Below are 24,076 nucleotides of genomic sequence, written 5' to 3' on the forward strand. Positions count from 1 at the left end.
GCAAAACTGTGCAGGAGCTAGGGTGGGGATACATGAGCACGAGGGGCCTCCTGTGCGCAGGAGCCAAGGCTCCGTGTGCGGACACGGGCCCCGCGCGGGCTGGCCAGCATCTAGAGATGCTCACCGGGAGCTACTAAGGAGACGCCTCCACCTGGAAGACAGGGACAGTCAGCAAAGGGGCCGCCCAGCACTCCGCAGGAACACAGGACCTAACTCCATGCCACGCCTGTTGGTGGCTTCATTGACCTTAAAGCTCTTGAAGACGCACCTGTTACAATATCAGCCAAACTTCGGAGACCTCAGCGTAGCCACAGCGCTGAGGCCACCTCCGCCTCCCAGTTCAGTTCCTCCAAGGAATTCAGTCTGAAACCCACGCTGCAGCCCGTCTTGGTTCCGTCACCCCTGGTGTCATTAGTGTCTCCTTAATGTGGCAGTTGATGCCTCGGGGTCCGTCGCCAACGGGCGGGCGCGGAGCCCGGGAGGATGGGAATTCTAATTGCCTGCTGCAGGACTGTGTGGCGCTGCTTGTGACAGCAGCGAGCGGGGACAGAGGGAGGCATCAGAGAAGCCCTGTTGTGCTCCCCGAGTGGAATTCCTAGAACACACTGTGCTATAAAATGAGAGCCGGCTCCAGAGAGCTGGGCACAAACAAAGGCCTGAATGGTCCCCAGCCCTGGTTGCCGGGCACTTTCTCGCTCCTGTGGTCACAGCCGCTTTTCATGCCGGGGGCAGGAGCCTCGCGGAGGGTGGAGGAGGGGCTGGGCGACTGCTGGGCAGAGCCATCCCCGGAGTAAGATGTTAGGGCAAAACCCGAGGCACTGTGGACCCCCATGAGTGGGCCCCTAAGACAGCCACTCGGGCATACAACGTGACAGAGGCGCAACCAAGTCTGTAATTACTTTTTGGGAGAAAGGCTTGGTAGTCCGTGTCTGGGCTCTCAGCTGGGTTAACAGAGGCGGTGCAGGGTGATCTTACTTAGGGCTTTATCTCAGCAAGGAGGTGGCAGGGATGCGGCTCAGTGGGGCGCAGCAGAGCCCCTCGGGGACCGCCCCTCTCTTCTGTGTCTGTTTAGGGACCCAGTCGGCAAAGAAAAGCCACGGACAGATGCATCAGTCAAAGTGTTCTACCCCCTGCATTCTAACACTTGACCCTGCCTTAGAAAGCATCAGTAGCTGTCAAGTCCAAGTCCAGGAGGGCACCAGCGTTTGTGCCCAACTTGCAAAACTGGAGACAAAAAAGGAGGGGCGAATTTCCACACAGGGAGCGTTCCAGGCACTTAAAAGACGGTTGGGCTGCTGGAGCCCGGGCCAGGTCACCGCGGCCGGTGCAAGCAGGAGCCAGCCCATGTTAATTATGACTGGGGCAGGTCAGAGGAGCCTCAAATGCCCACCCCCACTGCAGCGCAGAAATCCACTGGAATCGCGAAACTTGCATTTCTAGAACTATCCTGCAGGCGTTAGCCACAGATGGTAAGTCAGGGCACGAAAACAGAGCAGCACCCGGGAAGGCTGACGGTCATTTTTAAGAAGTTTTATGAACTTGAAACCGAGTTGGTGGAGGGAACTCTGCATCTTCAGACTTGTCTCAGTGCGAGGTGGGTGATGAAGTGCAAATGGTCCCTTCTTGCAGGGCTGCAATTCAGAACACACACAATCGTGCACACACGCCAGCACATGCACACACGTGCACACAGCCCCAGAAGCACCGCGCCGCCGCCGGCCACCAAGAGAGGCAGGCTGGGAGTCGACGCGCACCAGCAGGTCCAGGCCGCTCCAGGCCGCTCCAGCCTTGCCTGCTGAGACTGTCGGGGGCTGCCACTTAGGCCCCATTTGGACGAAGGTTTCTGTATTGTGAACCTCTGTCCACTGGCTCCTGCCCAGGGTCCAAGTCCATTGCAGAGAAACTCCCAAAGAGCTATCGGACGGCCCTGGATTTGGGGGCTACCAAGTGAACTCTGCTGCCCTGCTCTGGACACAAAGGGCCTGGCTCCCTCTTTCCAGGCACCTACCTCCCCAGGCCCTGACCGGCAGCTTCCTTCTCTGAATCAGGCTTTGCCGCCCCGAGTAAGTAGGTGGCCCAGATACAGGCAGGACTGGCTCGCGTTTGCGCAAGAGTTAATGATCCGTCTGGCCCTGGTTTTTCTCCTTCAGTCACCAAACTTCTCTGCTGTCTCCTCCTGAGGCCCCGTGACGTCCTTTTCCTGTTCACCTGCTTTGCCGTTCGGTGGTCCAGCTGTCAGGTTTTGTGGAAAACCCGTGGTGACAGCCATGGCTCCACAATCTGGCAGCTGAGTTTACTGGTGCAGGGAGCTGATACCACATGTAGTTTTATTGTATGAAGTAAGTCTGTCTGTACCCTGGTGTTGAGTCAGCCGTTAAATTCACAGGGATCGGCTGGTGCCATGGCTCACTAAGCTAATCCTCTGCCTGCGGTGCCAGCACCCTGAGTTCTAGTCCCGGTTGGGGCGCCGTTTCTGTCTCGGTTGCCCCTCTTCCAGTCCAGCTCTCTGCTGTGGCCTGGGAAGGCAGTGGAGGATGGCCCAAATGCTTGTGCCCTGCACCCCGTGGGAGACCAGGAGAAGCACCTGGCTCCTGGCTTCAGATCAGCACGGTGTGCCGGCTGTAGCAGCCATTTGGAGGGTGAACCAACAGAAGGAAGACCTTTCTCTCTCTCTCTCTCTCAAACTCTGCCTGTCCAAAAAAAAAAAAAAAAAAAAAAAAAATTCACAGGGATCTCTGGGCCTTCCTTGTAAGAGAGAATTCCCAAGGGTGGTGATTCCAAATACAACACAGCCTGCCATCCGAACACGGCACTCACAAAGTCCCCTCCCGTGGGACCCCTGGGTGTCACACGCGGGAGCCTCCGTGCCCGCTGTCGCCATCTGGGGGCCAGCAGGACGGAAGGGAAGCCCCAGAGCTCACACCTTAAACTGCATCACAGCGGCCGGGGCAGGAAGAGATGATGTCGACTCTCAGCTTTTGTGTGTGTTGGGGGGACTTTTTCGGGAGGCGTGGCGGTCACTCAGGAGTCCTGAGCGGCGGGTGGGTACCTGGAAGGTGGGCAGGTCCCCTCCTCCATCTGCTGAGAATGCCAACACACGCCTGCCTAAAGGAGCTGAATGTAGGCTCCGGAAGGCTACCCGGAGTCGGGGGGAGGGGCAGCAAGGCAGGTGCACAGGAGACCAGGGTGCGGGCTGCAGGACGCTGCCATCCTACGTCCCCAGGGTCGTCCTCAGAGTGCTTGGGAGGGGCTGGCCTGGGAGAATGCACTCGGGTCTGACAGCTGGGGCCGACTGCCACTGAAGCTGCCCGGCCCAAACCTCTTCCACCCGGCGGCGGCTGGAGTGCTTGCCCTGACACTCAACAGTCATGGAAACGTGTTCAAGAACCTCCTGTAGAACTGCTCAAGGCGGCGGCTTCTGTCGCGCGTGGCCCTTGTCCCGTACAAAAGAGAAAACTAAAAAGCAAAACGAATCAGGGGAGGAATCCTGCCCCTTCTAGCTGGGGTCTCACTGTGCACGCAGGGCTCGGCCACCGAGCAGCGTCACCCCCCACACCACCAGGCTCTCTGCCCTGTGAGCTCCGGCCCCGCCCACCCCCTGGGAAAGGCGTCTGGTGCCTTTCCCTGGGCTGTCACACAGAGGCTGTGCTGAGACCCACGGACACTAGAGGGCAGTCTGCAGCATTTGGAATCACAGAGTCTCTGTTGTCAGCGCTGGGCTCTGAGAACCAAGGCAAAGGCTTAAAGAGGATCCTGTCAGCCCTTAATTTTCATTAGGAAGCGCCTTTAAAATCCGACATTAAAGCCAACTCTTTCACGAAGGTCCCCGCTCCCAGAGACGCATGCCCTCGCCAGCCCCCTGCAGCCACTTGCTGTTTCGACCCCTGTTTTGGGTTCCTTCCATTGTGTAGCTTCTTTCTCCAAATTCGAAGTGAGAATGACACTTGGATGGTACAAGTTTCATTTCGAGAACCCTGACACCCAACGTGAGGGGTTGATATTCGGAATGCGCATCTTTTTAGGATTCTTTTTAGAGTTCAAACACTGGTTCTTTAGCTCACGGAGGCAACGAGGCTCCTGTACTGCCTCAACTCTCATCAGAGGCTGAGGCCACACAGCTACACCTCAGCCCGCCAGCAAGGAAGATTCTCTTCCTGCTCAGTGTCACCCAACACCATTCCCTTCCAGGGTTCAAGTTTAGCGCAGTGTTGTGTTGGGGGGGAGGGGAATAGGCCTTGCTGTCTGATTAACCACACAGTCGGGGTGTTATTTGTGTTTTGTGAATTATGTCACCTGTGTCATCGCAGTTGCACGAGGCAGTTTTGAGATACACACTTACAAATATGCTGGGTGGGGGTAGGCAGAGGCAAATCTAATTTCAAGACTCAAGAACTTTCGTGAAATAGCATTGCTTGGCATGAAAAAAAAACAGGGAACAGGTGGCTTAATAGATGTTCTGATTCCTTATGTATGTGTGCTTTATGTGAGAGGCAGAGAGATCTTGCATTTACTGGTCACTCCCCAAATTCCTGCAAAAGCCAGGGCTGGGCCAGGCTGCAGCCAGGAGCCCAGAACTCAATGTTGGTCTCCCATGTGGGTGGCAAAGACCCAAGTACTCGAGCCATCACATGGCATTTCCCAAGGTGTGCACCGGCAGGCAGTTGGAATCCAAAGCGGGGCTGGGACTTGAACCCCGGGTGCCTGACTCTGCTGGCTGACGGGTCAGGCCTCCTGCCACCCCTCCTCACAACAGGACAGGAGCCCCCCAGCGCTGGAGTACACAGTCCCAGCAGCCAGACCCACAGGACAGCCTAACCATCCCCAGTGGCAAACTCCTCAGTCCCCTCCTCCCAGGGCAGGGGCTGAGCACAGGAGGACCACGTCCAGGCTGTGGGGTCTGGCCTGCAGATCCTGAAATGCGGTTTAGGCAGCTGGCATCGCCCGTACCCTGGGTTCCCCTCTCGGCCACTGCCACCAAGACCCACCCAGCCCACGTGTCCAGCAGGTTCCCTGTGGACACCCCAGTACCTCTGCACATGAACTTCTAAAGCCGGCACCTGGCGAGCTCATCCTCTTGTGGAAAAGCTCCCACTGCCCGCAGTGCCGGTGGCACAGCTCCCTTCCCCTGCCCCCTGGAACCTCAGGGCTCTCGAGACCCAGCTCAGAGGCCTCCTCCTTCAGGAAGTCCTCCTGACCTCCTGGCTGGCCAGAGCACTCCTTCCTGTCCCCCTGACATCCTCCCCACTCTGTCTTTGGGACAGAAAAGGTCAGACCTCACACGCCAGTGGTCTCACCTGCCTGCCCTCATTCGGTCCTGTACTGCTCCTCCTGGTCTCTGTAGGGTCCAGACCTTTTCCCCACCCAGAGCAGGTGCTAAATACCTGATGACCAAACTGCGGCTGTCATGGGGCTTTTCTCAGGGGGAGAACCCCTTGTCCTGGGTCACATGGTCAAGGCCAACTGCATTTCGTGTTAAAAATGCGTTTTGGCTGTGGAGGTCCCAGTGGCAAGCCCGGGACGATATTCCTGCTGGCTCAGCCCACGGCCCCTCCATCTCCACCTGCACCAGGGTCAAGGCCACAGCCTCACGTTACTGTCTCTGTCCCCGCCATGAAACGGGACTGAACCCCAAACGAGCACGCTCCCCTCTTGCCAGCTGCTCTCCTTTGGGCCCAGGGCGGGGCCCCTCCAGAAGTTTCCCGGGAGTTGAGGATTTAGGTCCCAGTGGGAGACGCCTCGGGCGGAGTCTGGGAAAGCTGCTTCTGACAGGCCAGTCTGCCTCACGGGCTCCTGCGTGGACGTCCACGCAGGAGCCCGCAGCCCTGTTTCAATTCACGGAGAATCCAGTGAACAGCCCGGGGACGGGAAGGAGCACTAAACCAGACGGCTGGGCGCCACCTCCAGTGCCTTTTCCTTACTAAGGCATAGGAGTTGACCACGCCCAACCTCAGCTGTTCCATCTTTAAACTGGGCACAACATATGTGCCCTGCCTCACCTGGAGGGTTGGAAGTTCAGGGAGGCAGTGTTTGTAAACACACTTTGAACAGCCTAAGCACTATGCAAATGAGTCTTTGTTATTAAAACAACAGCCGGGAACAGTGATGTTGAGGATCCCTGTTAGCCTGACTTCCAGATCTTGATATGGATTCAGCAAGAGGCCTCTGAGGAGCCCCGCCTCCTTCCTGTCTCCCGGCTGGGACCTATCCAGCTCTGCCAGGCACGGGTGCCGCCCAGAGGGTGCTGAGTGTGCACTCCCAGCAGGGGTGGGGGGGGGGGCGAGGAAGGCTGCAGATGCACCGTGAATCCTCTGTGCCACAGGCCCTCCCGGAAGAGCCCGGGTGCCTGCCATCTCTCAGGAGGACTCGCTGGCTGGGACCGACACCCAGAGCCCCTTCTGCCCAGTGGAGTTTGCATTTCTGTAACGGTGTGATAATGTCAAGTCATTGACAACCTTTCAGAGCCTCCGCTGCACACCTGGCTCCTAGCGGGATCTGGAGAAGTTGCCGCGCGTGGCCCCGCTAACAGCAAAGGCGACTACGTTGTCCCTTTAATTCTTGGGAACGGATGTTTTTGGCGACTGTAGCAGGGCTCCTGTTCTGGCCCCGACAAAGCTCCGCCCTCCGTCCCTGGAGAATGAGTACATCAGCATATCTGACACGCTGAGCTTCCCCTCTGCACACAAGAGAGGAAACACCTTGCAGAGAAAAGCTGAACTTTTAATGGAAACCTTTCCCCTGTACTCGGAACAGCCCTTAAAAAAAAGTATCCAGGGGCCTGCAAAAAAGTATCCAGGGGCCTGCATTGTGGCTTAGCAGGTTCATTAAGCTACTGCCTGCACCATTATAGGTGCCGGTTCGAGTCCTGGCTGACGCATTTCTAATCCAGATCCCTGCAAATGCACCTGGAAAGCAGTGGAAGACGGCCCAGTTCCTTGGGCCTCTGCACCCATGGGAGACCCAGAGGGAGTTCCAGGCTCCTGGCTTCAGCCTGCCTCACCCCTGGCCATTGTAGCTATTTGGGGAGTGAACCAGAGCATAGAAAATCTCTCTCTGTCTCTCTGTCTCTCTCTCTCTGTCCCCTCCCCCTTTCTGTAACTCTGCCTTTCAAATACATAGATAACTCATAAAAAAACACATAGATGTGTTATCTTCTCTTGGCCGCGTATGAAGCCACTCTGCTGTGTCACTTCTGGCGTCTCTCCACTGGGCAAGCGTGGGCTCCCACCACTGGGCAACTTTGTTAAAAATAAAACTGCACCGCACACAGTGACACAAGCACTCTGACAATCACTTCAGACAACCAGTCCCTTAGAACCATGCAGATACCACCCATCCGCTTAATTTTGGTGACTTCTCATTAAGATGCCTATAGATGGCTAAGTCTAATTGTAAAAGCCAAGCATTTATAATTCATCAGCACAAATTATGCTCAACGAGATGGGTTATACGCTATTAGGGCTCTGTATAAGCTACAAAATGATTGTTCATACAGAAATTTAATTCGTAAGTTGGCATTTATAGATTATATCTAACTTTTATTAGACCCTCTAGTTGAAAATTGAATGTAAATAGCGCATTAACATTTATGGTTCAGCTTCTTGATACCTTCTTGAAAACTCATGACACAGGAAAAGTTCTCTGAGCCAAAGACCCAGCGTCTCCAACTTCCCGAGCAGAGGAAGGACCAGCGGGTCCACCACCTCCTGTGTGCAGGTCGCCTCTGTCTGAAAGACGGGTGGCACCATTCAAAGTCCCATTCAGCATTGGGAGGAACGGCCTGGGATGCAGTCTGGAAGCGGGGAAAATTGGCAGTTCCCATAGATGAATCCTTTGGAGTGAAAGCAAGACCCTCAGGGTCCCCAGCACTTGGGCATGTCAGCTGTGTGCCAGTCCTCGCTGCCCAGGAACCCCGCCTGGTTTGCCTGGACAGACAGCGGGAAGGTGGTCGCCTGGTTGCTGTCCATGAGTGTCCCATCTGCAGCCAGCCTCTAAGGCGCTAGGGCAGGAAACCGGCCACTGGGGTCAGTGATGACGGTTAACTGAAGTCCACACTGAGCGGCCAACATCCACACAGAAAGTCCTGCTCGCTTCTCCTACAACGACCCATGCAACCGAGTACCCACTGGACACACGCGAGTAATCGCAGTCTTGTTATCCTTGATAGGAGACTGGAACGCACCAGAATTCGACTTTCAGCACCAAAGCTTTGACCTGAGCCCCTACGTTTCTTGCCACCGTGTACCTTTATATTTTATAGCAAGCAACTAATTCAGCAGAACACTCCAAAATGCACGGGAAATATTTTCTTACCCTGCCAAATACTCAGGGCTCTGACCTTCCAAATGCACATTTTCTCTGCTTCCAGGAGCTATGGGGGCTGGGAGCGGAGGGAGGGCCACTGGGGGATAATTGCAGCACTGGGTAAGCCCGACCACAGCATCAGAAACTGCTGGGACGCTTAGAAGTGCCTCTCCACGAGGCATTCGGTGCCCAGAATGAAGCCAGTGGCAATTAAGACCATGTTATCCTTTTAATTTGCTTCGCAATCCCGGCCTCCAAAATCAATCATTCCGTGTGGTCGGTAAGGGAGGGGTCAGGATCACAGGCACGGGCACTGAAAATGCTCCGTGATCTCACGCAGCAATTGTGGCGGCCGGGGCTGGGGAAATTCAAAGCCTTCTGCAGACTCCGCCTCGACTGAGGCCTGGCAGGCCCTGAACTCGGCACCTTTGTCTTCAAGAGCGAGATGATCTTATGTTTTACCAAGGAATCAGACTGCTTGGCCTTGACTTCCGGGAGCCCTTGGAAGTCCTTCCACCTGGGAGACGGGGACTGGGCACATGGGAGGGGCCCCACACCTGTCACCCAGGCACACGAGCTGCCCACAGCGGGCTCCACGGGTGTGCAGCTCCTGCTTGTGCAAATTTACTCCCAAATCTCCCTGTGACCGGCTCAGAAAAATCAGACACACCTGGACCGCTTTCCCTTAAGTCACAAACCTAAAACACACCCACAGGGGAAAAGAAAACAATCACAAAAAAACAAAACCAAGATGCCTGAAGAAGCAGAAAAGTTCCCGCACACACGAGTCCAAAATGTGTCACCCTTGTGGTGCAAGGCGCAGTCAGCTGCTCCCTAGCACCTCAGGACCCAGCGCTAAATCCACAAGATAAAAAAGGCCGAGCCCCGGGGGAGAGCTTGAACTATTTACAGCGCCAAAACAAAACACAGCTCCACAGACTCATGATGTCATTGTATTTATTGAACAATCTGCAGAGCCCAGACCCAGCGAGGAAGCTGAGGTTTCACGCGGTCACAAATGCCCTCGATTCACCCCCACGTCTATCTACGGCCCTTGGCGGAGAGTTCGCGCCCCGTGGCTTTCTCGTGGAGGGATGAAAGCCATAGCAACCTGTCACCGTTCCACCAGCAAGCGTGCACGCCAGGCAAATCCCAGAGTGCACACGAGCTGGATGTGCACTGAGCGAGGTCCAGGGAGACCGGGACGGGGGCTCCCTCTCCTAATCCTCCCCCAAGTCACGCGAGAAGCCGTTCTCTGCTCTTATACACCTCCACCGCCAAGGTAACCACCAGGCCTGCAAGCTCAGGTCTGTCTGCCTTTCCCAAGACACCCCAACGCCATCGGAGGCCCTGAAACTATGGCAACCGAATAGGAAAGCAGCCTCCATGATTAATAGATGAGGATCCCAGCGACAGTGTCTGGCTCGGGCCATCATTCACAAGCCGAGCGGAATCAGCACCAGATCTGTCTCGGAAGCCATCCGCAGATATTCCTGCACAGGGCAAGCACCCTCTGCACCCGCGGGCTCCGGGGCGGAGCGCGGTGCATGGTTCGCCTTCAGTTCAGTGCCCGCTCTGCAGACAAGGGAGCGCTCTCGGGATCTCAGACGCTCACACCGGGGGAATAGTGGAAGGCTGGAGAGAGCAGCTTTCCACCTGGGCATCTGAGGCCTTGGAACACACGCATCCAAAAAAAGCCAAGTGCATGAATGAAGCCACCACGTGGTGCTGTGAGGTAGCGAGGAGGAGGGACACAGTCGTGGGCTTGTTCCAGTGTTGCGTGTGGAATGCGACTTTTCATACAGCAGCCCGGGCTCAGGCCAGGGCTGCTTCCATTCACCAGCTCAATCAGTATTCCCACAGTTTCCTCGCGCAGGCAGCCTGGGGGAGGGGCAGCGCTGGAGTCGCTGCAACATCAATGAAAAGCCCGGACGCTCCCCATGAGAATGGTGACCAGGAAGCAGGAAGGAGGAGACCCATCGCCGAGAGCTCACGTGCAAAGCCGTAACCAGGACGTGGCTTTGTCCATCCCGGTCCTGAGATGTTTATTTCCCAGTGGCATGTGCTATAGGGAATGCCGGCTCCCGCCCTGTGCAGATGGTCCAGGTCGCTGCGTGGCCAGAGCTGGCCTGGAGCCGCTGGGGCGGGGCAGAAGGGCTGAGACAGTGGTGGACGGCATCAGCTTTGGAGATTCTTCCCCTCATCTTGTTCAGTTGGTGTAGATCCTTTGAATTAAATGTTCTGCAGGTAGCCAGATACCACTGTGAAGCAGCAGGTTCTTCTAGAGGTCGGAGGGCTGTAGGTGGCAGTGCCCGCGGCGCTCCAAGGACCCGACCCCTGGTCTCTGGGCTCGGCCACTGCCAGTTTATTTCAATTCCGCCTTCCACTGTCACAATCGGACATGATCAGGTGTCATTCGGAGGAGCCACCGAGCCACTTGTGGAAGACACAGGACAGCAGAGGCCCATGGAGGGGTTGGGTGGGAACATCAGCTTCTTCCCCTTTGCTGAGCTGCTAGGAGTCGAGGTTTGTTCGCTGCCAAGAACTTGTGGGACCGCGGCTTGGATTCCACTTGAGGATGTGCACCAGTCACCTGCCACTGGACTGAGTGCTGTCTCTTCTGGGGCCACGCGACCTCGAGTGTCTCCTGCCTGTGCTGGGAAGGCAGAAGCGTGCTTGAAGACTCACTCTGCAGGGGTGGGCGGGGACACGGGCAGGCCACTGGTGTCCCAGCACGAGCCCCTGGAGGAGGCGGAGCAGCCTTGCTCTGTTCCTCTGGGGTCCAGTGATGCCTGCTAACTGGCCACCATCAGTTCTTAGAAACAGCTGTCCTTGGGCTCCTGTCTGGTGGGAGCCCAGTGCTCCCAGCTTTAGTTCTGTCTGTACAGTGGTCCTCGGCTTGCGTGTTTCGGGTGTGATATTCCAAGGTGAGGAGACGCTTCCTCCCTCCTCTCGCCAGCCAGGGGCGGGGACACAGCTTCTCAGCTTAACGCCCAGACACCGCGGCCAGTGCCCCACGTGATGTCCATGTCTGGCCCCATGGTTAGTTCCTTTGCATCAGTCGTTAGGTTACAGATCTGGGGCCATTTTCCACGGTGGCCGCCACCCAAAGAAAACCAACTCCTTTCTCCGCGTGAGCTCTTTCTGGTGGCTGAGCAAGGTGCTCCGGATTCTGCCACACCCACTCCTCTCAGCATCCCTAACTTATCCTCATGGTCGTGGTTCACAACTGGAAACTGAGGCAGAGAAGTGACAGGACTGGCACGAAGGCACACTGCTTGCAAATGGCAAAGAAAAAAAAAGACCAGTATCTGCCAGACATACATGAGCTGCGCATTGCTCTAGAGCTGCCGGCTGCACTCCCCCCAGAAATCCCCCAGCTACAGCGACCTCACAGCGCGGCACCTGATGAGGGTGCCCTTGTCACCACAAAGATGGAAGCCCTCCCTGTTGTACTGTGTGAACTAGTCTGGAACCGAACTGAGCAAACACAGTCCTCCTACTTCTTTATGCCACTCCTATGACCTTGCTCAGTTTAATGGCTGCGTGGAAAGCAGTCTCTCCTTGGCGTTCTGATGCATAACGCTGCCACCCATGCTCTGTGTGGGTTGTGCACTTCCAGTGAATCTGAGGATCCTGCATAATCGCCTGCTGTGTTTCCATACAACTACAGCGATAGAGCATAGTGGTGATGAGGTGAGGGCAGTCGCGTGCGGTCTCTGTCACACCCAGCCGTGGGGCGGGGAGTCAGCACCAGGCTTCCCAGACTTTCAGCACGCCCGCCACACTGTGGCACCTCTAACCCCATTTGTGGTTTGGCCCTACCTTCCCAGCTATCTTCCAAGGAGTAAGAGCAGGCTTCCTATTCACAATCTGTATTTCAATGAGTGCAGCCCCAGAACTGAGGAGAGCCTTGCCCAACGAGGTACAGTCTGGAATCCAGGTCTTCCAGCTCCAAGGGCAGGAACTTCAGCAACAGTCAGGAGGCACTGGGCAAAAGGGAAAGCCACTGGGCACAGGCAGGCCACACCCTCCAGCCAGAAAGCTACATTGTAAAACTACTGTCCACAAAACCCGCCCCCCCCCCCAAAAAAAAGCAAGACGGTTCTGTGACCCGTGGTTAGAAGGCAGAACAAATGAAGTCAGGGTCAAAGGCTCAGTGCCCGTCAATGTGTCCCAGTAAGCTGCTGCTACCTCCCCCACACTCTGCAGCCGCACCAGGTGTCTCCCAGATGTGTGCTCCTGGCCACAGAAGGGCACTGGGCCAGACTGTGGGAACCAGCGGGCCCCGGTTCATCCCTGAGACCCTCCGTGAATGTCCCACTGACACCGCTAACGGCGCGAGCCAGTGGCTAATGGTTAGCCATGAGGCTAACGGCGCATGAGCCGTCGTCCCTTGGTGCACGCACAGCCGTGCGCAGGGTCTTTAGAACACTTACGGAAAATAGGCATCATGAAAAAGCCAGGCACCGAGGTCAACAGTTTTTTGGGGTCTCCAAGTAAACTTTTATTCCCATTTTTCCCTAAAACCTTTAGAAGTCCCCCCCCCACACACACACACACATTCATGGACACAGAGATGCATGTCATTAAAAAACAACTCCAGTACTTGCCATCACTGCTGCCTCCCAGGGTGTACATTAGCAGGAAGCTGCCTTGGGAGCAGGGCCAGGACTCAAACCCAGGCGCTCTGACACGGGGTGCCGGTGTCTCCAGCACACCTTTAACAACTGCGCCAAAGGCCTGTCCGCGGAGGCATTTCATTATAGCAGGTATAGACGAGGGCAGGCAGGAGAGCAAGGAGATGAGCTCACTGCAGAAACAGTCCCTCTCTGTTCATTCAACAAACACCCGTTACGGAGGCTCCAGGCACTGTTTTAAGTGCTGCCAATGAATAAAACATAAAACCACCCTTGTGGCCTTAGGTTCTAGTGGAGGGCAAAATGAACCAGGACAAACACGAGTTTATGAGACCTTGAACCCCACGAAGGGGAGAAGTGAGGTCTGCATAGGGGTGCGGAGTACTGGGGGCCAAGAGAGAATCAGGCTGCGCTGAGAGGTGCACAGGGAGCTGAGCACCTCTGTCTGGGTAAAGGACTGTCCCAGGCCACACCGGGCATGCGCAAACAGCCTGCTTGCCGAGGACAGCAAGGAGAGCGTGCCTGGCACAGCCCAGCCACGCTGTGGGGGTGGAGGCCAGGGAGGCGGGGGGCAGCCTCGGAACACGCTGGTGGGCGGCTTAGGCCAGGGAGGGCTGGGGCTTTTACTAGAGAAGGTGCCAAAACTTGGGCAGGGCAGTGTGTGTGCACGTGCACCTGCGTGTGTGGTTTAAATCACCGGCGTGTTTGGCTGCTGTGTTGAGAACAGACTGTAGGGGGCCAAGAGTAGACGCAAGGAGTGTATTCTAGAGGTTGGCGCAGTAACTCGGCGGCAAGAACAGTGCCAGGCAGCCCAGGTGCGAAACCTGGAGCCAGCGTGTGTGTACAGTGGAGGTGGACCCGACAGCCCAGCCTGGTATGGACATAGTGATGAGGGTTGGGGGTGGTGGGCGTCTACCTCTTTGGGCCCTCGATGGAGGGAGTCCACGAGAAAGGCAGATTTGGGGAAGGAAGTCAGGTGTGTTGAGTGTGCACACGCTGATACGTGCACTCGGCAGGCAGTGGCTGCTTGTGGGGTGCAGGGGTCGTCGGGTCACCCAGTGCACACTCCGCTACTGTAACCAGAATGATGCTAATGCAGCACGTTTTGCAAGAGCGCCTCTGTCTCCCAAAGCCACACACCCCGGGTGTGGGTGCGTCTGATCCTGCAGTCAGCCCTGAGGTCTGTGTGGCGTGACATCTTACTCGCCCGTTTCAAAGGGATTAAAAGCCTGCCTCCCTGGCCTCCCTTTACCATATCCCCAGGAGGAGCCATGTGGTTGGCAGTGGAGAACAGCTTGGTTGCTCTCGCAGCGTGCTTGAAGGCAGTGAGAAAAGCCCTGGCTGCAACAGACGTGTCCAGAGACGACTTGGCTCCTTGGGGCCCCCAGAGAGTCGGGGAGGGGGGGCTGAGCAGAGGGTGCCAAGACAAGACGTCACCTTCCCCAGGCACCCAGAGGTGGCTGCCACAGCACCAGCTCCCGAGCAAGCCCGTAAAGGAACACCAGCGTGGGAGGAGCGCAGCACAGCGTCTAAACGGCGGCGGCGCGGGCACAGGCTATCCTGGGTTTACTGCTGCTGCCAGCGCCGATGCCTTGTAGAAGCCTTGGCAATTAGTGCGCCTGGCCCTGCAGACCCTCCCTGCAAAGCATCAAGTGCCACGGGAGAATGCAGCAGCCCCGGGCAATCGCACCCTGAAAACCTCTGGTTGAGCTCTCACAAGCGCTGACCCTCGCTGGGCACCGGCCATCAGAACCACTGTGGACAGAGTGGTCAACTGCCTACTCCACAGGGAAGTGCAACGACCCATTTACTGCCAGAGCGTGAGCACTTATTTTGAAATTTAATACAAGTTCTGCATTTAGATGTCTTGCTTTTATTTAGTTACTTATTTGAGTGCAGAGAGAAAGAGAGTGGGAGGGAGCGCCCATCCGCTGGTTCAGTCCTCCAGTGGCCACAACCAGCCAGGACTGGGCTGAGCCAAAGCCAGAAGCGGGGACCTCAGGCCAGGTCTCCCACGTGGGTGGCTGGAACCCAACTCTCTGAGCCTTGGCCACCGCCTCCCAGGGTCCGCAGCCGGGAGTGGGAGCAGGTACAGAACCCAGGCCCCCACTGGGCTCAGCACCCACCTGTGGAGGTCGTATTTTTCTTCAATGAAGATATCGGTTTCCCCAGCTCTTGCTATCCTGACTCAACAACACAGCTTTATGAGAGCAGTGTTCCCCGCCTACTCAAAATGCAAATGCTGTATTCTTTGTTAATGACAGAGCAAGCACTTACAAGAGTCGGAAAGAACTTGAGGTGTGTGTTGGTGTGCAAGTAAACTTGCACTTAGTACCATTCTTTAATAACTGTTTACTTGAAGGCATAGCTTTTGATTGTAGGAAAAATAAACAGGCCCACTCTGAATGCAGAAATGTGAACAGTGAGTGACTACTTCATTCATTCATTCATTCATTCAACATCAGTCCAGTTAGGACTTTTCAACCCACTGAAACTTCGCTGGTTGATCCAGGAAGCCTGCTCTACAGAGGGCCCTGGATATGTGGGTTACATGCACAGCACCTGGCGAGAGCGTCAGCCCACAGACGCTGTCAACAAGGCACAGGGAGTGTGTTCTTTTCATCAAACTGAACAAAGACTCGGCGCAAAAATCAAGGTTTCAAATCTGATGCTCCCCGCTTTTGGCTCTAGACCGCCTGGCAAAGTGCCTCATTCAAGAACGTCCTAAAACCAAAATAGTAACAGGGAGTGGAGGCTACTCAAACTGAAATAAAACTCACTTATAAACAAGCATGGGTAAACCCAATCCAAATAGCTAGTGCAATTATTTTTTAACAGATAGTTTAGGTTAATAGGTGGAGACACGGTTCTGCCACTGTATTTAAGGTTAGGTTAATAATTAACTTCGGTGCCTGGAGTAGTTTAATCAAAGCTTACTGTAAGAGCCTGAACGCGAAATTAAAAACATACGAACTGCTCCCAATCTTGACCCCTGGCAGCAAACTGGGAAAGGTGTACAATACCACAGGCCATTTTCACTCGGAACCCAAACAGGCATCTTCACTGTGGGGAAAAAACATCAATAAAGGATTAAGGCCTCTGGAGCCGCCCATCTCCCCGGCCAGCCTGCAGCAGACCATGGGCTGAAGGCCCCAGAAGCCGCCTACCTGGGGACAGGAGGCACGCGAGGCGAGCCAAGAGCTCCCAGCTTCCTACCAGGGAAGACTTAAAAGCCAGCGCTGGGGGGCATTAAATAGCTTTTCTGAGACCTACTGGCAGAAGGCTGCAACTGTGTCAAATGGTTTTGCACATACAAGCCAAAGAAAGTTGCGCGTCCCTGTGTGTGTGTGTGTGTGTGTGTGTGTGTGCGTATGTGTCCGCCCGCGTGCGCCGCGCTGGAGACCTTTCGGGGATGGAATTCACCTCCATTCCCACTGAAGAAACAAGGAGCGATCCCGCGGCGGCTGTGCCTCCCGAAGCAAGTCCCCTTCCTCCCCAAAGCCAGACTCAGCCCTGCCGCTGGGGCTGCCCCCTGCGACACAGGCCAGAAGCCGCCCTCCGAGAGCCTGTCCGAGCCGCGAGCACAGCGCCTCCAGGCTGCCTTCCTCGCCGGCTCCACGCACACGGGGCTCGGCCCCGCCGCTCCGTGGACGTCGGCAGCTGGAGGAGCGCGCGGCGAGCTCCGGCCTGCGTCCGCGCTCCGCCTCCCGCCAGCCTCCGCGCACAGGCGCCGCCGCCGGCACCTCGAGCCTGCCCCTGAACCCGCACCTTATCCATCGCTCCCCAACGCTGCACAGGCTAGGCCCGCGAGCGCCGCGGGCTGGGGACGCCCCTCTCGAAAGCGCCGGCGGCCGGTTCCCAGGCACCACGCGGGCTGCGCGCGAGTCCCTTCGGCTCTGGTTTCCCGCACACTACACGCGCTGAGCCCCCAGTCCTGCGGTGCCCGCCGTCGCTGGCTTCCAGAGAAACTTTCCCGAAGCTCCTGTTCCGGTGGCCCCGCGCTGGGAGGGGGTCGGGGGCGCGGGGCGGAGGGGCGCAGAGGGAGCGAGAAAGGGCCGAGTGCAGATTCCTCCCGCAACTCCCCCACCCCCAAGTCTCGGCCGCTCCCTGCCTCCCCCACTGTGAGCTGAGGTCGAGCGAGGTGCGAGGAGAACTCGGGGGCCTGCTCTGCGCCGTCTCCCAGAGTGGAGCGCTGAGCACATCGCGGGGAGAAGGCGCTCCCTACCCGATCCGGGCAAGCCAGCGGGGCGGGCACTGCCCGGCCGCCCTCCCGGACGCAGCGCGGAGCCGGGACACCCACAGTCCGAGCGGGGGGCTCAGCTCTGTCTGGGTGGCCGGCCCAGCGCCGCCTCTGGCCAGGTCTCTCCACCCTTCCCCCTCCGGGGACATCTATCCGGAGGGGCCGCACCGACCGAGGTGGAGGGCGCAGCTGGTGCCCACCCCGGCGTGGAGGGCTCTCCGCCAGAAGGGCCGCGGCCGGGAGGCACAGAGTCCTCGCCGCTCCGGGGGGAGCTGCGGCGGGGGCCGGGACCGGGGCGGGGACGCCGCGCCGCCCCGAAAGGCCGCCCCCCTCGGCACTCGTTCCAGCAAACAAAGCCCGGAACCGCTGGTGCCAGCGGCCACCGGAGCCCGGAGCTCACCAAGAGGCAGGGCGCGCGGGTGCCAGGGCCATTACAAGTTTCCCGCACTCCACGGAGCTCAGCCCAGACCTCGCGCTGACAACAAAAGATTGCGTTCGCTTCCCCTCCGTCCCCGCTGCGCCCCTTCTCCCACCCCAAAACCCAAACCCGTCGCTGGACGCACACGGCGCTCCTCCGCCCAGCCCCCGCCAGCCCTCGAGGGCAGGGCCCCTTTCGCCGCCTTCGCCACCGGGACCGGGCGCCTCGGAGGACCCCACCCTCCCAGGCCGCTCGGCTCTCCGCCGGCCCGACAGGGAGGACGAGCCCCGGGTCCGGCACACGCGCCGAGCGGCCATCCGCGCCGTCGCGGTCCGGGGCGGCGCCGGGCGTGTGCGCGGCGCGGGTGGGGAGGCTCGCGGCACAGAGCCCGGCGAGTCTCTGGGGCGCAGGGCTGAGAGGGGCGGCGGGCGAGGCTCTCGGCTGTTCCCCCAGGGCCGGGCAGGGCTCGGGAGACGCGGACGCGAGACAAAACCAAACGCAGGCACCACAAAGCCGGCGGCGCGCGGCGGCTGCACCCCAGGACCCTCCGGCTGGAGCCCGGCAGTCCGGGAGGTGGGGCGCGCAGGGGCGCCCGGGCCGTACCTTTTCGGTGCATGGACGGGCAGGCGGCCGGGGCTCGGGCAGGCTGGCACGGCGCGCATCCCATTTAGTAATCCATTATCGAGGGGCTCTCTCCGGGCCGCGGGCTGCGCTCTCTCCTCCGCACGCCTTTGTCATTCCTACATGTGTGCCGGCGTCTCCAGTCGCGGCGGCTACTTTCTGGGATGCAGGCGTGCAGTGTTCATCTCCAGTGACAGGCGGAGAGGGGGAGAGGGAAGAAGAAAGAAGCCAGAAGGAGGGAGGAAAACCCAACAAGCCGAAGCAAAAAACCCAACGAGGAGCAGGGTAAATGTCCAAGAAACTCTTCCGCAAATCCAAATTCCACTCGGATTCCACTCCGGTGAGTCCCCTCAGTGGCGTCCGCGCCGATTAAGAAGTCATTTCGGGGCGGGGGGCGGGGTGCGCGCTGGGGCAGGGGCGCACGACTCGGGCCGCGCGGGGCGGCGGGCGTGGCGGTGCTGGCTGGCCGCGGCCGCTCGCTCCTACGCGGGCATCGCGGGCGGTCGGCCCCGCGGAGAAGCGCCGCTGCTGCGTCCCGGGCGCTGGGCAGCCGAGTGCGCGCGGAGCGGAGTTGGCTGCGGCTTCACCCCGTGTCGCTCGCTACTCCTCTGTCACCGGAGAGGCCGCCGCTCCCGGGCGGAGCCAAGTCCCGGACTGGATTGCGCAGGGCGGACTCTCCTCCCGCAACCCCGCCTCCTTTGGCTGGCGTCTCCTCCGACCCGAAGGAGAGCGGGGTGGGGGGGAGGGGGTGCGAGCGAGCCGGGCGCAGAGCGGGCGGACCTCGGCGGCGGGGCTGCAGGTGGAGCCCGGGAGCGACCGAGCCGAGGCGCCTCCTTCCTGCACGGTTCCCGGCCCCGTGCGCGCCGCCCCCGGCGGAGGTCCCAGCGGGGGCGCCTCCGGCCGGAGCCCAGCCCTCGCCTGCCCCACCCCCACAGCGGCTCTCGTAGGGGGAAGGGGAAAAAAAAAAAAAAAAAAACCCGGACAGCATTGCTGCGTTGTGCCAAATCAGAAAAATAAATAAAAATAGACGTAGTGCAGGAGCCAGTTACAAGAAAGGATTTGCCCATCGATTTTCTTAAATGGAAAAGTTTTTTAAAGGGCGAGGGTAAGTGAACGGCGCGCCCGCCCGTTCTGTATGACTGTATCCGAGGTGGATCCCCGAGGCGGCGGACGCTGCGCGCGGCCGGCGCGGGCGAAGGCGCACCTGGACCGGGGGCGCGCGGCTCTCGGCGCACGGACGCGTGGCGCAGCGGGCAAGCGCGCGCGGGGACGACGCGACGGCGTGGCGGACCCAGCGATCGGCCGTGCAACTTGTGCGCTCGCGAGGGTACGGTGTGCGTACTGCTCTTAGAACTTGAGACGCGAGACCCCAGCGAGTCCACGGAGAGCCCGGCACGGCTTCATGGAAGGAGACCTCGCGGCCACGGCCAGCGCGCGGCTGGCCTCCGTGCGCGCCGGAGCTCGCGTGGGTCGGCAAGTCCCGCAGCCCCGGGCAGGGGGCCGCCGGCCACGCTGCGCCCCCCGACTCGCGCGCGCCCCTGCCGGGCGGCGCAGAACACTAAAAAGGCGCCGGCCGCCAGGCAGCGCCCGGAGCGGCACTGACGAGTCTGGGGTCGGCGGAGGAGAGCCGGGGGAGCTAGCGCGCGGGGTCTCCGCCCCACTTTGCCCGCGCCCTCACGTTGCTCGCTGTACCTGTTCCCAGGCCGGGCTGCGCGCCAGACCGTATTCTCTTTGTGCCGTCCCTGCCTGTAAAGACATCTGCCCACGGGGTTCGCGGGGAGTAAATCAGCACGTGACTGCCTCCCCCACCGCCACCTTTTTGTGAGAGTGAGAGGCAGAAATTCGCACCTGGGGAAGGTGGGGGGAACAGTTCCGGGCGAGCCGCTGCCCCTGCTGTTCTGCAGCGCGGCCGGCAGGGGCCGCTCTCCCCACTTTTCCCGGGCCTTGGGTCGCGGGGGGCGGGGGCGAGGGGCGGCCCCGGGTGCGCGCGCAGCCCCACGGCGGGGCGCACGGTCTCCGGGAGGGGCCGGGGGCGGCGGCCGGGCCGGGGGCGGCCGCGGCGCGGTGCTGGGGACCAGGCTCGGCGGTCCGGCGCGGCGCTGCTGGCCTCCCGGGCTGCGGCTGGAGCGCAGGGCGGGTCCCCGACCGTGGCCCGCGTCCTCCCCGGCTCCCGCGCAACGCCTGGCGCGCTCGCCTGCTGCCTCCGACCTGCGTGCCCGCTGTGTCTGCGCCTCCGAGGCGCCCCGCTTCCGGCCTGTGGTTGCAGCGGGAGGTTATTTTCAGTATCAATACTTGTCGTGTTAGTCAGTCGGTGCTAAACCTGAGCCCAGAAGCGAGAGGCTGAAATTTACCTAATGTAAAATTACGGAATACAAGGGATGCTCCACCCACTATCTTCCTGGCCACCTGCGGGCCCCAGGGTCACCAGCCAGGAAGATGCCCATCAGCCGGGCCACGTGATGTTACGCTTACACCTGCTGCGGCGGCTGCACTGGAGCCCAGTACCCCCGAAGCCGGGGGCGCACCTGTGGCCAGGCCAGCGATGGAGCCCCTGGAGCGACTCCCCTTGGGTGGCTTCAGACTCCTAGGAGCCGGTGTTGACTGTCACGTAAACGGGCTGCCCCTGTCCACTCCCTGCACCCCGAAGCTCACCATCCAGGGGCCTCGGCCCAGTCCTGGTACCTCTGTAGAGCCTGAGGGGGCTGGCTTCCCAGAGACCCAGGGGCTGCGCGCTTAACAAGCGACCGCCGCTCGCATCGCCACAATCCCAGGTCACCTTTTACAGGTGTCAGGTGGAGGCACGCGGGAGAGAGGTGGTTCGCCCAGCCTCAGCAACTGGGCCAGGCTGGGAGCTGCTGAGACAGCGCCCCTTCCCCACCCGGCCGCCTCCGAGCTCCTGGACACAGTGTGGGGGAAGGTGCAGGGAAACAGGGAAACTGCGCCGAGGTCCCTGGGAAGACAGAATCTCCCCTTGAAGACAAGCACTTGGCCTGCGGGTGCTTGCGAGGGCTCCTCTCGCAGGTGACCTGCTTGGAAACCGTGTGTACCCCAGACTGCTGTCGCTCTGTGTCCCCAGCACCTCCTCATCTTGTCGGAAATCGGTGGTTTTCCTGACCCACCTGCTCGACGGCATTGGCCAGAGGAGCTGCGAGCTGCCACCTGACCCACTGGGGCGGCCTTGTGAGCAGTCAACGTGACCGCTGCCCGTGCCCACAGCGCTGCCCTCCCCAGCCTGTGCCTCTCCGGTCATCTCACACCCTCTCAAGGTCTCCCAGGGCTTCGGGGGCTGTGTCTTCCCAGAATGGGCCCCAGACCGCCTGCCCTGGGGTCTACCCCACCTCCCGGGCCTCCCCTGGGCGCTCGCGCTGCCCCACCTTCAGGGCTGCGTGCTGGGCCTTGTCCACTCCTGCTGATGCCACTGCAGGTGCAGCCCACCTGCGTGCCAGCACCACTGCAGCAACTCTGGTGTCTGGAGACCTCCACGCCTCGCAGTGCGTCCTGCCCTTCTCCCTCCACCCGCGTTCTGCTTTGGCCAATGCCTGCTACGGTTGAATGAGATCCGGCTCCTGAAGCCAGTGCAGCCGGGTAACCCCGAGCCCTAAGCACGGTGCTAGGCGCTAGGAGGGGGGCCTAGAGGGAGGCGCGAGGCCACTGCAGGTGCGCCCCGGAAGGTGCTGGCCCGCCAAATCCTCATCCTCATTTGTCCCCAGCCCTCCACCCTCGAGGCTGCTGCTTCGTCGGGTCAGTGAGGCCACTGCCCCCAGCGGCGTCGTGGTGCTCAGCCTGTGAGCCTCCGAAACCGTGAGCGCAGCCTCTCGATCTTTCTGGTAAATGCCCAGGTCTGAGTGGGAGCGCTGAGAAGCCCACGGAGACTGCGCACCCCTGGCTCACAGCAGCTCCGAGTTGTGGGAACACCCGCTTTCTCTGCTCACGCACTGGGCGTCCCAGACCTCCTGGGAGGAGCGTGTGGGCAGCCTGGGTTGGCTGCCTCAGTGAGGTCCCTGGCACCGCTTGGACCCTGAACTCCTGTTATCTCGGTCTCTTTCTGCCCTGGCCACTTGCTGCTACCCCAGGGCCTCACGGTTCACGTGAGACTGCAGGGACCCTTTGGCTTCTCTGCTCCGTGTCCTCCAGGGCACAGGCAGTGCCCCTCCTCCAACAGGAGAGCAGTCCCTCCCCACGTCCCTGATGGTTCCACCCCATTGTCTCTGCCCTCACCTGCATGATGCCATCAGGCAAACCACGCCCCCACCTGCACAATGCCATCAGGCAAACCACGCCCCCACCTGAATGACGCCATCAGGCAAACCACGCCCCACCTGCACAATGCCATCAGGCAAACCACGCCCCACCTGCACGATGTCATCAGGCAGACCACGCCCCCACCTGCATGACGCCATCAGGCAAACCACGCCCCACCTGAATGACGCCATCAGGCAAACCACGCCCCCACCTGCACAATGCCATCAGGCAAACCATGCCCCACCTGCACGACGTCATCAGGCAGACCACGCCCCCACCTGCATGACGCCATCAGCAGGTAAAGCACTCTGGGCTCTCGCACCTTAGACACAAGCCTTCCTTTCAGACTACCCCGTCTCTCCTGTGGTTCAAAGCCGAGGTCACCGCCAGCCACCATTGCCCCTCCGTCCTCTTCCTCATTTGTCCCAGCCCTTGACCCCCAAGGCTGTGGCTTCAGTGTTCAGTGACATCGGTGAGGGAAATCTACTGATTTTCATTTAATTTGAATTCCTGAAGCAGTGAGCACGGCCTCTCCCTCCTTGGTGGAATGTTCTGTGCTCTTCTCCAACAGACTTCTTTTTGCATTTTGTGAAAAGATTCATTTATTTATTTAAAAGGCTAAGTTACAGTGAGATAGAGAGGAGAGAGAGATCTTCCATCAGCTGGTTCACTTCCCAAATAGCCACACAGCCAGGGCTGGGCCAGGCCACAACCAGGGGCTTCCTCCAGGTCTCACATGTGGATGGCAGGGGCCCAAGCACTGGGTCATCTTCCACTGCCTTCCCAGGCACATTAGCAGGCAGCTGGATGGGAAGTGGAGCAGCCGGGACTCGAACTGTTGCCCACATGGGATGCAGCCCAACCTACTACCCCATAGTGCTGGTCCCTCTCTTGGCATTTTTAAAACATTTTATTTTCTTTTTATTTCTTTGAAAGGCAGAGTGGCAGAGAGACCTTCTACCCACTGGTTCACGCTCCAAATGCTCACAACAGCTGGGGGTGGGCCAGGCTGAAGCCAGGAGCCCGGAACTCAGTCGGGACTTCCATGGGATGGCAGGGACCCAAGTGCTTGAGCCATCACCTGTTCTCAGCGTGTGCATCAGCAGGAAGCCGGATGGGAAGCGGAGGCAGGACTTGAACCCAGGCACTCCAGTGTGGGAAGCCGGTGTCCCAGGTGGCGTGGTGCCCACTGCACCACCGCACCTGCCCCTCTTCCCTTGTTTAACTTTATTTTTCTTTTGAGACAAATCTGAAGATACAGAATTGGTGAAGGATATTGTAACAGACGTCCCAGTTTTTCCCATTCAGGATGAACTTTCTGTCGTATTTGTTTCCGGTCTTTGTTTTAAGAAATAAAATGTGGTAGGTGAGGCTTCATTTCCTCATTTTCAGCGCTGCCTTCCGCATGGTCCGTTCTTCATGCCAGGAGCTCTGTGTGCCTCTTGCAATGACCTGCACCTACCCACGCTTTTTTTTTTTTTTTTTTTTTTTGACAGGCAGAGTGGACAGTGAGAGAGAGAGACAGAGAGAAAGGTCTTCCTTTGCCGTTGGTTCACCCTCCAATGGCCGCCGCTGCCGGCGTGCTGCGGCCGGCGCACCGCGCGGATCCGGTGG

At 59.2% G+C, this 24,076-nt stretch overlaps 1 protein-coding gene and 1 long non-coding RNA gene across 7 annotated transcripts in view; one reads left to right on the forward strand and one right to left on the reverse strand.

Annotated features, from left to right (window-relative positions):
- The window catches only part of SEMA6A (semaphorin 6A), a 122,276-nt gene extending 103,346 nt beyond the window's left edge, over positions 1-18,930 (reverse strand). Inside the window, exon 1 of one of the 6 annotated variants that reach the window (XM_089334829.1) lies at positions 18,203-18,930. The gene's annotated coding sequence lies outside the window, so the exon portion shown is untranslated. The remainder of the gene's footprint in view (positions 1-18,202) is intronic. The other 5 variants (XM_089334831.1, XM_089334830.1, XM_008254924.5 and 2 more) reach the window with 5 other exon arrangements.
- Positions 18,425-24,076, forward strand: part of LOC138850124 (uncharacterized) — a 28,695-nt gene continuing 23,043 nt past the window's right edge. The window contains exon 1 of the long non-coding RNA XR_016235095.1: positions 18,425-18,560. This is a non-coding gene — a long non-coding RNA (uncharacterized LOC138850124). The remainder of the gene's footprint in view (positions 18,561-24,076) is intronic.

Source organism: Oryctolagus cuniculus, chromosome 6 (genome assembly GCF_051225735.1).
Source record: "Oryctolagus cuniculus isolate XC-2025 breed Fujian yellow rabbit chromosome 6, ASM5122573v1, whole genome shotgun sequence".
Classification (NCBI taxonomy): Eukaryota; Metazoa; Chordata; class Mammalia; order Lagomorpha; family Leporidae; genus Oryctolagus; species Oryctolagus cuniculus.